General features: G+C 38.8%; 1 protein-coding gene and 1 long non-coding RNA gene across 2 annotated transcripts in view; both read right to left on the bottom strand.

The window, feature by feature from the left end:
• LOC129533311 (uncharacterized) overlaps positions 1-12,108 on the bottom strand; it is a 64,089-nt gene extending 51,981 nt beyond the window's left edge. The window contains exons 1-4 of the long non-coding RNA XR_010133388.1: positions 6,873-12,108; positions 5,341-5,422; positions 4,393-4,553; positions 2,015-2,165 (exon numbers count right to left, since the gene is read on the bottom strand). This is a non-coding gene — a long non-coding RNA (uncharacterized lncRNA). The remainder of the gene's footprint in view (positions 1-2,014; positions 2,166-4,392; positions 4,554-5,340; positions 5,423-6,872) is intronic.
• The window catches only part of SCFD2 (sec1 family domain containing 2), a 511,769-nt gene that overhangs the window by 245,666 nt on the left and 253,985 nt on the right, over positions 1-12,118 (bottom strand). The window lies entirely within an intron of this gene.

The raw sequence follows: 12,118 nt of genomic DNA, 5'->3' as shown, positions 1-12,118 counted from the left end.
CAGACCAATGGAACAGAACAGAACAGAGGCCTCAGAAATAATGCCACACACCTACAACCATCTGATCTTTAACAAATCTGACAAAAACATGCAATGGGGAAAGAATTCCCTATTTAATAAACAGTGTTGGGAAAACTGGCTAGCTATATGCAGAAAACTGAAACTGGATCCCTTCCTTACACCTTACACAAAAATTAACTCAAGATGGATTAAAATATTAAATGTAAGACCTAACACCATAAAAACCCTAAAGGAAAACCTAGGCAATAGCATTCAGGAGATAGGCATGGGCAAAGACTTCATGACCAAAACACCAAAAGCTATGGCAACAAAAGCCAAAATTGACAAATGGGATCTAATTAAACTAAACAGCACAGCACAGCAAAAGAAATTATCATCAGAGTGAATGGGCAACTTACACAATGGGAGAGAATTTTTGCAATCTGTCCATCTGACAAAGGGCTAATATCCAGAATCTACAAGGAACTTACACAAATTTACAAGGAAAAAAAAAACAACCCCATCAAAAAGTGGGTTCATCTCAAGCTCATCATCACTGGTCCTTAGAGAAATGCAAATCAAAACCACAATGAGATACCACATCATGCCAGTTAGAATGGCAATCATTAAAAAGTCAGGAAACAACAGATGCTGGAGAGGATGTGGAGAAATAGGAACACTTTTACACTGTTTGTGGGAGTGTAAATTAGTTGATCCATTGTGGAAGACAGTGTGTCAATTCCTCATGGATCCAGAACCAGAAATACCATTTGGCCTAGCAATCTCATTACTGGGTATATACCCAAAGGATGATAAATCATTCTATGATAAAGACACATGCACCCGTATGTTTACTGCAGCACTATTCACAATAGCAAAGACTTGGAACCAGCCCAAATGCTCATCAATGATAGACTGGATAAAGAAAATGTGGCACATATACACCATGGAATACTATGCAGCCATAAAAAGGATGAGTTCATGTCCTTTGCAGGGTCAAGGATGAAGCTGGAAACCATCATTCTCAGAAAACTAACACAGGAACAGAAAAACAAACACCGCATGTTCTCAGTCATAAGTGGGAGTTGAACAATGAGAACACATGGACACAGGGAGGGGAACATCATACACCGGGGCCTACTGGTGGGTGGGGGACTAGGGGAGGGATTGCGATAGAAGAAATACATAAGGTAGGTGACGGGTTGATGGGTCCAGCAACCCATCATGGCACTTGTATACCTATGTAACAAACCTACATGTTCTGCACATGTATCCCAGAACTTAAAGTATAATCATAAAAAAAGGATTAGAGTGAAATGCTAGTAATAAGACATACTGTTACAGAACTTTCTGGTACATATAATTTCACTCATTTCAATGTCATAACTTTGTTTTGAATTATTTTGTGTTATATTTATCTTCAAGTCGGTCATCTTTCAAGCAAAATGTTGTGAAGCTTTGGTAAAAATTAGAACAAACCATAGCCTAAATATTACTTGATTAGGAAAGCTATTCTGGATCACACATTCCTGGAAACAAAGTCTCTGGACGTATAATTGAGGACTGAAAGGGTAATTAATTGTGTAAGCTGAATTTTTGCATTTCTTCTTCCCAAAGCCCACAGCAACATTGCTAATTTTACCATTTAACATTTTTCATATTTGAATATATAGTTTCTGACTGTATTATCTGAAAATTTTATTACTAACTATATTTCAAGAGCACTTGTGACTTATAGCTTATGCTGAAATATCAATGCTATACAAAGATTAAGATAAAACATCATTCATTCTTCTATTATTGAGTGTATTAGGGAGTAACTGCATGCTTGGCACCATGATAAATAAGTGCATTTGGAAACAGTGAAAGAAGTATGAAGAATGAGTTCTTCATTCTCAAGGAGGACTATAAAGAGGAGCAGGAATTAGTCAAAGATAAATGTGCTTAAGACAACAACAACAACAAATGAAGATCATTTAGGAATGATAGACAAACAGTGACAAGTTTCACTGACCTGTGGATACAGAGCTAGGCCGGGAATTTTTATGTCAATAGATGGAATGGAAGAGAGTTTTACAGAAGGACTTTGTAGTCCACATATTGAATCATTCTGCTACATTGCTTGAAATAAATGTCACTCAAATGAAGCTTGACCAAATGAATGCCTGAAGGAAAACGAAGGGAAAAGAGAATGAAAGGTGCAGTTTTTTGAGGAAGGAATCAGGATAAACTGAGGCACCTTAACTAAATCTAAACATCTTATATTACAAAAGACTCTAGCCTTAATGCATAAATTAATTTAAATGAAAACATTTACATACAATTTTGAACTTTTGACTTTAACACCTCATCAATATAAACTCAACTGGGATTTACTGTATAGCTGGTATGGCTCTACGGTGAGCAGAGAACAGTAAGTCATGACATCTGCCATCAAAGGGTCTATCTGCCAGATGCATTTGCACCAAGTAGAAGCCCTAAAAATTTGCATCCTTTCTCCATTACAGGACATAAAATAATGCTTCTCAAAACATTTGAGTGAAGTAGTGTGACATGGTCGTTAAGAGCACAGGTTTTAGAACCAGGCTCAGGTTTGAATCACTGGTTTGCCACTCAGTAGCTGAGCTCTATTATTTCTCCAAGCCCTAATTTCCTCACTGAGAAAATGGGGATAATAATAACAGATTCCTCAAGGGATCTTGGAGGATTACCCATCAATCTTGAAACCCTGTTTCTTCAATCTACCCACTTCTCTCAACTGTTGATGCCTAGATCAAGCCTCCATCTTCTCCAGCCTACATTAGGACAATGGCTTCCTCATTGGCTTTTCCTTACGCATTCCCCACCCCTATTCCCACCATCATCTATTCTCCACACTAGCCATAGGATCCAGATAAAATATAAATATTATCATGATTCCCTCTTAAGGTCTCTTACTGGCTTCTCATTGCTCTTAGGATGAATACTAAATCCTTAAATTGGCATACAAGGCCTTGAGTTACTCTGTTTACTCTACCACGTTAGTCACATTTTGTGCTTCCATCTACTCCCCAACCCAATCCCTTTGCCTTTTGCTTCAGAATTCAACTCAAACATTGCCTCCTAAGGAACCCTTTCCTGACTTCAAGACCAGACTGGCAGATCTTAGTGCCACTCCTCAAATATTTCTGGTTTTCTTCTTTCAGACACGGTAGGACTGCACTTTTCCTAGCCCCTGTAAGTTAGGAGGGACCATAACCCTTACTTTAGCCAATGAAATATGAGCAGAAGCTACTGTGTTACTTCTTTTCCTGTCCTGAAAATGGCCATGTGCTTGTTAGTGGCGGCTCTGTTTGCCTGTGTCCTGGAGTAAGGGGGACAAAAATACTGATGGAGAACAGAACTCTCAGCCTACTTCTCACAGACATGTAGCATAAGCAAGAAATAAGTTTTCATTGTTTTAAGCCACTGAAATGTCAAGGCTGTTATTTCAAAATAATCTGTCTTATCCTGACTGGTAGACTAATTTAGAAACCCCACTAGAATGTTCTCCTAACAGTCTCCTCTATGACAGTTTTCACAACTGCAATCACATAGGTATATGTGAGTCATTTGTTTCATGACCTCCTCCTACTAGAATGTAGCCTCCACCAGGGCAGGTTTGTCTTGTTCACTTCTGGAACCTTAGCACCCAGCACAGTACCTGACATAATTCTCAGTAAAAATTGGACAAATGAACACATTTATTATTGGATAATGTGTATAAAGTGGCTGGAATAAAACAAAGATATAGAAAGTGGTCAATAACAATGAGGCATTATTTCTTCTCACTATTGCGAGAAGGCATTATTTCTTCTCACTGTTGTAAGAAATTATTTCTTCTCACTGTTGTGAGAAGGCATTATTTCTTCTCACTGTTTTAGTATAATTATTACATAATCATAGTTAATTAAAGGCAGCTTAGTGTAATGGTTAGGAGCCAGACTCTGAAACCAGATTCCCTGAGGATTTGAATCCTGGCTCCACCACTTACTAGCTGTGTGACCTTGGTCAAATTACTTAAACTTTCATTCCTTTAATTTCTTCATTTGTAAAGTATGGGACAATAATTGTACATATCTCATGGGACTGTCATGAGGATTAAATGAGTTAACTTGCACCTAAAACTATGGTTGGCACATACTAAGGACTATGTTAGATTTTGTTAAATACACACAAATATGCACACATACCACACATAGTATTAACATAAAAGGGGCTTTAGCAGCTTCTGTTGAACTATATATCTCCAAAACAGATGCACATGGAGGTTCCTGTTAAGTTGAAGTTACCATACTCCATCTTTTCGACCCCACTGAATCCAAGTAGAAAACCTGGGCAGAGCACATGACCCCAGAATGCAAAAAACCATACTTTGAAGTCTCAGTAAACTGGTGGTGAGTATATCATTCTTCTTGTTTTCCTCCCAGCCTGTACTCAATCCAGCCCAAAAGCCAGAAATTTGATTTGAATAATTGTGGATTTCTCATCAGAACCTCTTGGAGTCCAGAAGGAAGTAGAACATTTTTTAAAGGCTGAAAGAAAAATACATTCAATGAAAACATTTTTCAGAATTGAAGGTGATGTAGCTATTTTCAGTTGAAAGAAAATTAAGAGAATTGCTACAGGAAGTTCTTCAGATTGAAGGAAAATCATATCAGAAGGAAAAGTGGAACATCAGAAATAAAGGAAGAAAAACAGAAATAGTTTTGAAAATTGAAATTGAAAATGATCACATTATCTAATGGAGTTTTTAATGTATATAAATGTAGTATATGAGAGAACTACAATATAAAGAGATTTAGAGATATATGAGTAATGTTTCCATGTTCCACTTGAAGTAGTAAAATATTGATTGTAAATAGACCATGTTAAGTATGTGTATTCTAATCCCTAGAGCAACCTCTAACAACACTATACAAACAGAAATAGGCAAACACGATGTTTTTAAAATGGAGTATTAAAAAAATGTTTAAATAACCCCAAAGAACACAGGAAAGGGAAAACAGAAGAATGAAAATTAGAAGGAATAATCAGAAAACAAATTATAAAATGGTAGACCTAAATCCAAACATTTCAATAGTTACAATAAATGTAAGTGGTCTACACACACAAAAGACAGAGATTATAGACTGAATTTTTTAAAATGAAAGCAAGTCATATACATAGACAAATCGGAGCACAAGAAGGAGAAAACAGTACAGTTAGGAGATTTAGAAACACTAATTCAAGAAAAAACTGAAAGAACATGATAAGATTAACCCAAAGAAGAAAAGACTGGGTCAGGGTATCTTTAAATTTTTAAAAATATACAGTGAGAACCTGTTCTTTACTTAGTGCCAGGTCCATCCTAGAAGCTTCCACACACATGGAAGTGGTACAAAATTTGCTTTCATCTTGAGTCCTAAAAGGCAGAATTAATGAATGTCAGTGAGAGGTAGACAGATCAATTGCTGTAAGAATACAAAGACAGAGAGGGCACACCTGTCATCTCATTGGAGGTATCTTCCCTAAAGCTGAATAAAAGCTGAAATTTGGGTGATACTGTGGAAGAAACTTGAGAAAAGGAAAGGTAGTTACATTTGTATTTTAATCTTTTACTTTTATTACTGACAAGTGGATATGGGCTGACATGGTATTTCTACTTTAGGCTTCAAATTTATAATTTTTTCCTGACATATCTATTTATAGTATGGCAATAAAGAAGACCATAAAACTCTCTTCAATAGATTTAGAAAGACGCTGACCTTCTAAAAGGTCTAACAATGCGATGCCTGCTCCAGAATAAAAATAAAATGCTGCAGAAATTTTTCCTTTCTTATCGTATAGAAGACCTATGCTGTTTTAATTTGCCTAGCACTCATCCTCCATTTTTCTGATATCACTATTTCTTTTGGGTACCTACATCTGTTTTACTCTGCCCATGAGCATTGGATGGGCTGACTTCCCCTCTGACTCAAGGATAAAGATGTGACCTTGACCTGGACAATCAGAACACAGGATTCGTTCAGAAATTGGGAACATCACTAATCATAGCTATTCAGAGTTAATACTAGGACACTTTTTTGAGCAACCAGAATAGAAATTCCTTTTGTTTTCATTTGTATATTAACATGGAGGATGTATGTTAGTCAGGATAGAAAGGATTATGTTATAATAAAATGTTAAAACCTCAGTCAGTTAGTAAAACAAAAATTCTCTCTCACATTAAATGTCCATAGTGACAAGCAGGGAAGCTCTGCTCGTTGGTATCACTCATGCATCTAAGCTGATGAAGGCCCACCCCATCTTGATACATGCTTCAGTGTTTGCCATGGTAGGAAGAGGGGGACATAATAAATAATGTACTGGCTGTTAAAAGCTTTCTGCCCAGAAGTGCCACATGCCTCTTATGTCCACACTTTATTGGTAAAAGTAAATCACATTGCCAAACCTAACTTCAGGGGACAGAGAAGCAGAATCCTACCCAAAAGGAAGAAAGCTGGAAATATTTGGTGAACAGCTAACAATTACATAAGACATAACAGGATATACTACACAGAAGAGCACTTGCAGAGGTAAAGAAAGATGGAGTCCTGATAACACTGTTCCAGCTTCTGAATCCAATTATACCTGAAGCTGGATGGCCTTGGATAGTTGGGTTTTGTGAACCAATAAATATGATTAATTCAGTTGGATTTTCTTTCATATCTGACAATGAAAAGAACCCTGAGTCACATACTTCTCAACAAATAACAGAGCTAGCACAGTAATTTGGGGTTTTGAGGGAGATGGTAGAAGGCAGATGGATGTTAACATATCCTTTGGATGCCAAGAGGTCTTAAAGCAACCACAGAGCCTCTAAGTACCATTACCTTGTCACAGATATCCTGGAATTCCATATGCAATGAAAGTTGAAGAAGCTGATGAACAAAGAAAACCAAAGATGCAAGATTTCTAACTAGACCTAGACAAAACTTCTGCATCTTATCTAACAGATCCTGAGAAATAGACTCAGAAGAGGAGTGTTTCTCATTTTCTACAGGGGGAGAGTAGCACTCTGTGTACTGGAACTGAAACCATGGAAACTTGAGGGAATTCCAGACCACGCTGACTCCTATCAAGCTGCTGTGCCCCACCACAGGAGAGCTGAACACAGGAGTAGCACAAGAGGGGCCACATTTTAACCTACCACTTCCTGTGATCTGTCTTACCTGGCCCAGAGCAGCTTGGACTAAGACAATTTTCACCCTTGCAAGACTTAGCCAAGAATATCTATTAGATAGAGAAGAGGTGCATTCTTGTTCCCATATACAGCAGCTTGGGGTTGGCAAACCTGGGCTCAAATCCTAACTCTGCTACCTCTCTACTGAGTGTTCTTGAGAAAGTTTCTTAACCTCTGAGCCTTAGGTTCCTTATCTGTACAGGTGATCAACACTATCTACCTCAAAGGTAAGAGGTGATTTAAAAAAACAAAAAACACATACAGTGTTCCATACAAAGCCAAGCACCTAATATGTCTTCCTCTCGCCACCTCCTTCCCATCCCATCACCCACTGTCTTTCTTCTTTATCTGGAGGTGTAGAAGGGAAGGCTGCTGGTTTGTGGGCAGACCAGGAGTTTTGTGCACACTAGAGAAGGAACTCATCATGCTGTAAAGTACAGTAAAGTTCAAGAGCAAGTCCCAACCTTGGTTTATATTTTGGAAAAACCTTCTTTTAAACATGTCTTGATATACCAAAACACCACATGCAATTTTATATAAATAGAGTCACAGCAAAGGGCTTCTTTAAAAAGCAAGAAAACAGTAATCAGCTAGATTCATTTTTCCATCCAATCAGATGGATTGGGATTGTTAACAAATAAAACATAAAGACAAGGGGGTCTTTTCATGGAAAAATCTTATTTTTTTAAAGAAAATTTCCAGAAATAGCACTGGACTTCCATTTCAGTTAAGCTGCACTCAATTCACCCAAAACAACCCCACATTGATTGAGCATCAGTACTGTATGCCAGGTACTATGCAATGTGAGATGGACACAAACACGAGTAAGAAGTAATGTTGCCATTAAACCACAGGCTCTTTGAGGGCAGGGGATTTTTTCTTATTTGCCATTGTTTTCCCAGAACTCATTCCTGCCTGGCACATAGTAGGTGCTCAGTAAATAAGGGACAACTGATGAAATGACCAGCTCAAGCAGTTCATGGTCTCCTGGTAGTTAAAATTAAGTGACATAAGTCATATTGGTGACTGCATTTCTCCATCTTTGAGTAGTTATTGATTAAATAAAGAGGTTGTGGTGGTCAATAAAATTTGAAATGAGATTCAATCACAAAGAGAGATAAATCAAATATTTGTATCAGAAAAAAAGTATTTTGAAAATCCTTTGAAAACATGACATCTCATAATTGCAATAAGTAGAATTTTCTTCCAGGTTCAGTTTACAGCAAGGTACAATAACAGTAAAGCAGTAATAAAGGTAACATATTAGTGGCTGAGTGCTTACTAAGGGTGGGCTGAGCAGTGATCCCACCCACCACCTAGAGGGCGGGACACAAATGACTTCTGATTTACAAAGGACAAAACTGAGAAGTAAGAACTTGCCAAGGTCACAGGCATAATTAGCAGGGATACATTCGATTCTGACTCTAGAAGACTTCCCTCCCTGCTTCTGCCTTTTAACTGCCACACTATATCTATTCCCTCTTATAATCTACAAGGCATCTACTTAAAAAAAAAATAAAATAAAAGGCTTTTGTTTCAGTGGTATCCATATCACATGGGGGAACAAAAGCCACTTTGGGAAACAACTCTGATAGAATTCACTGTTACTTGGTAGAGACTTGAAATGCATTTTTAAGTAACTGGAAAGAAGAGGCCCAACATAAACATTTGTAATCTTGCTACTAAAATCAAGTTTCTGTCTGGGCACGGTGGCTCATGCCTGTAATCCCAGCACTTTGGGAAGCCGAGGTGGGTAAATCACTTCAAGTCAGGAGTTCGAGACCAGCCCGGCCAACATAGTGAAACCCTGTCTCTACTAAAAATACAAAAATTAGCTAGGCATGATGGTGCATGCCTGTAATCCCAGCTACTCAGGAGGCTGAGGCAGGAGAATCACTTGAACCCGGGAGGCAGAGGTTGCAGTGAGCGGAGATTGCACCATTGCACTCCAGCTTGGGCAACAGAGCAAGACTCCATCTCAAAAAAAAAAAAAAAAAAAAATCCAGGTGTGGTGGTGGGTGCCTATGGTCCCAGCTACTCGGGAGGCTGAGGCACAAGAATCGTTTGAACCCAGGAGGCAGTGGCTGCAGTGAGCTGAGATTGCACCACTGCACTCCAGCCTGGGCGACAGAACGAGACTGTTTCAAAAAATAAATAAATAAAAATAAAATAAAGTTTCTGCCCAAAGTAAGTAAGGGAGTGGGTCAGAGGAAGAGATGGTAATAAAGCCAGCTTAAAACTCCTGTGGTTTGATGGTTAAGAAAAAAATAAAGTCTCCATAAGGTTAGCATATACTGTTAGCCCTGTGAGGACTGCCAGTGTTTGGTATAGGCATGTGTTACCCCTGAAGTATGTTTTCATTTCAGAACTTTCCAAACCCCTGAAGAGTGCTGTAATCCCCTGTAGAAAACAGATAAATTGAGGTATTCCAACAACACAGATGAAACCCAGAACCCTGGGGCCAATCAGCAGTGACATCACACCACATTCCAATGCTGGCCTCTCACTACAAGGAGCTCACACAGAAACCAGAGCTTTGTTTTCCTTCAGTAATCAGGGGTGAGAGAGTGTTGGATTTTTATAGAAAAGTAATTACTGCAGGAAGATAATTACCTTCCCTCAAACAGGCCTCCTCTGCCTGTCATAACCAGGAAAGCAAGGGGCCCCTTCTATGCATACCTGAAGGGTTCTTGTTTCACCAAATCCAACTCAATCATACACTAATGGGTGAAAACGTATCCAATATTTTTACAGTCTAGTGACAAAAGGGCTGTGCAATTCTCAAAGTAATAAATGCATTTGATGAAAACTATACCTTAAATATACACAGTTTTATTTGTCAATTATACTTCAATAAAGCTGGGGGAAAAGAGACAAAAAACTAAATTAAAAAAAGTTCTTAGTGGCACATTTTTATAATTTAAGACAGATATCACTTCTGCTATCATTACTACCACCAGAGTGGCAGCTGTCATTTACTGGAGGTTATGTTTAAGGCGTTGTTCTAACTATGCTATGATCTTACTACTGGGATACTCATTTTGCAGATGAGAAAATTAAGGCACAGCAATGAGATATAACTTGCTCAGGGCCACATGATGAACAAATAGTAGAACAAAGATTCAAACCCTGTCAATCTGTGAAGCCCTAGTCCTGAATCACTGTGATAGAAGCATTAATAACTTGTATTTTTCCTTGTAGGACAGGACCTAAATGTTATTAACAGTATAAGCATTCATGGTTAACACCAAATGTCTCTGGGGCACAAAGACACAGAGGTCCCTGTTTCACAGCCCACACTGGGAGAAATAGACAGTATCAGGTTAGAGAGACTGTCAGGCGTCACACCCAACTGAACCCAAGAGGACATTTTGCTTGGATGAGAAAAATAAAATTTATTGAAATTTTATAAGGTCACCAAAGTTTAATGTCCCCCAGAAGGGTGTTGGTATAACGTGGCCAAGGTATCCCATCACAAAATAAAAATAAAATCCTGTATTTTATGGAAATGAAAAAAAATTGCTAGCTGTCATCCAAACTCTTTGTGTACTTAAAGAGTGTCATTAATATTCCCAAACTGCCCTGTAAGGTCTCTTCTTCCAGCCAAACAAATGACCCTGAGTCCCCACACACTCAAGAGTTCTATTCGTAGATTCACTCAATAGACGCTTGCCAAGCGGCTACTACGTGCCATATCCGGTACTTGATACATTTCTGGGCCTCTAAGGACATTTATAACTGTGTGGATCTTGAGTTCCTGTTTACAAAAAATTGACACAATGATAAGTGAACTATTTCCAATTTGATCAGAACTGTCGCTCATTATAATCTTTCATTCCACCAACAAGGTGGTGGAGGGAAAACGACAGTGAAGGGAAAGCAGAGGCCATAAACTCCACTGCACCTAAGGGCCCACACGTAATACAGAATGAAAGGGATTGATTCTGGGGTGGGCTGGGAGCACAGGCCCCTTCTAAGGGGCAACCATGATTCAACTCCAACCAATTCCTACCATTCCTTGCATTTTTCAAAAAGAAACACACAAACAAAATCCAGCTATTCATGTGAAGTCTCTATTGTTCAAGTTTGGGCTCCAAACGAAAGTTATCACAAACACTGAGTAGGCCAAACAAAACAGGGCTCCAGAACAGCTAGGGCTTGCTGGTTATGGGTCTGCCATCCAGTTTCTTTTCTGAGGCGTAGAAGGATAGAGGCTTATTGAATTGGGAACATGCCGTTATGGACAGTTCTTTCAGGTCCCTTCCACGTCCACAAAAGAAGTAACTTTGTGAATCACTGGCAGAGCAGACTGAATGCGGTGCTTACATAACAGACCTGGTCGCAATCAGAATAGTGTCCTGCAAAGGCAAGGCACAGACAGAAGCGGCAATCCATGTGATCTTGACTCCCTTTGTGGAAGAAAGTGGGATTCCAGGCAGCCCTGCCTGCATATTGTTTCATATTACATAAACATAACTAATTGGTTATGACTGGTACAATGATTATAGCTGCATTACCCGTGTGATTTTTTTAAAGCAGACATTAATCAAGAATGCTAATATAAGCAGCTACCAAGGTCACTCTTTTTTTCTTGTTTTTTTTTTCCCCCAAAGTGAGTTCTTGCTTTTAATTTCAGCTGCCATCATCACATCACATTATCCATTTGAACCCAATTCTGACCTGATGGAATCACCTAAGGAATAAACTTCCCAAGACTCACTCACTTTGATGCCAAGCAAAAAACATTCTGAACCCTAGTCTGGGCGGCGCGGTGGCTCATGCCTGTAATCCCAGCACTTCGGGAGGCTGAGGCAGGTGGATCACCTGAGGTCAGCAGTTTGAGACCAGCCTGGCCAACAAGGAGAAACCCCATCTCCACTAAAAATACAAAAGTTA

Source organism: Gorilla gorilla, chromosome 3 (assembly GCF_029281585.2).
Source record: "Gorilla gorilla gorilla isolate KB3781 chromosome 3, NHGRI_mGorGor1-v2.1_pri, whole genome shotgun sequence".
Lineage (NCBI taxonomy): Eukaryota > Metazoa > Chordata > Mammalia > Primates > Hominidae > Gorilla > Gorilla gorilla.
Note: the sequence above shows the minus strand (reverse complement) of the source record. Positions and strands in the feature narration are given on the sequence as shown.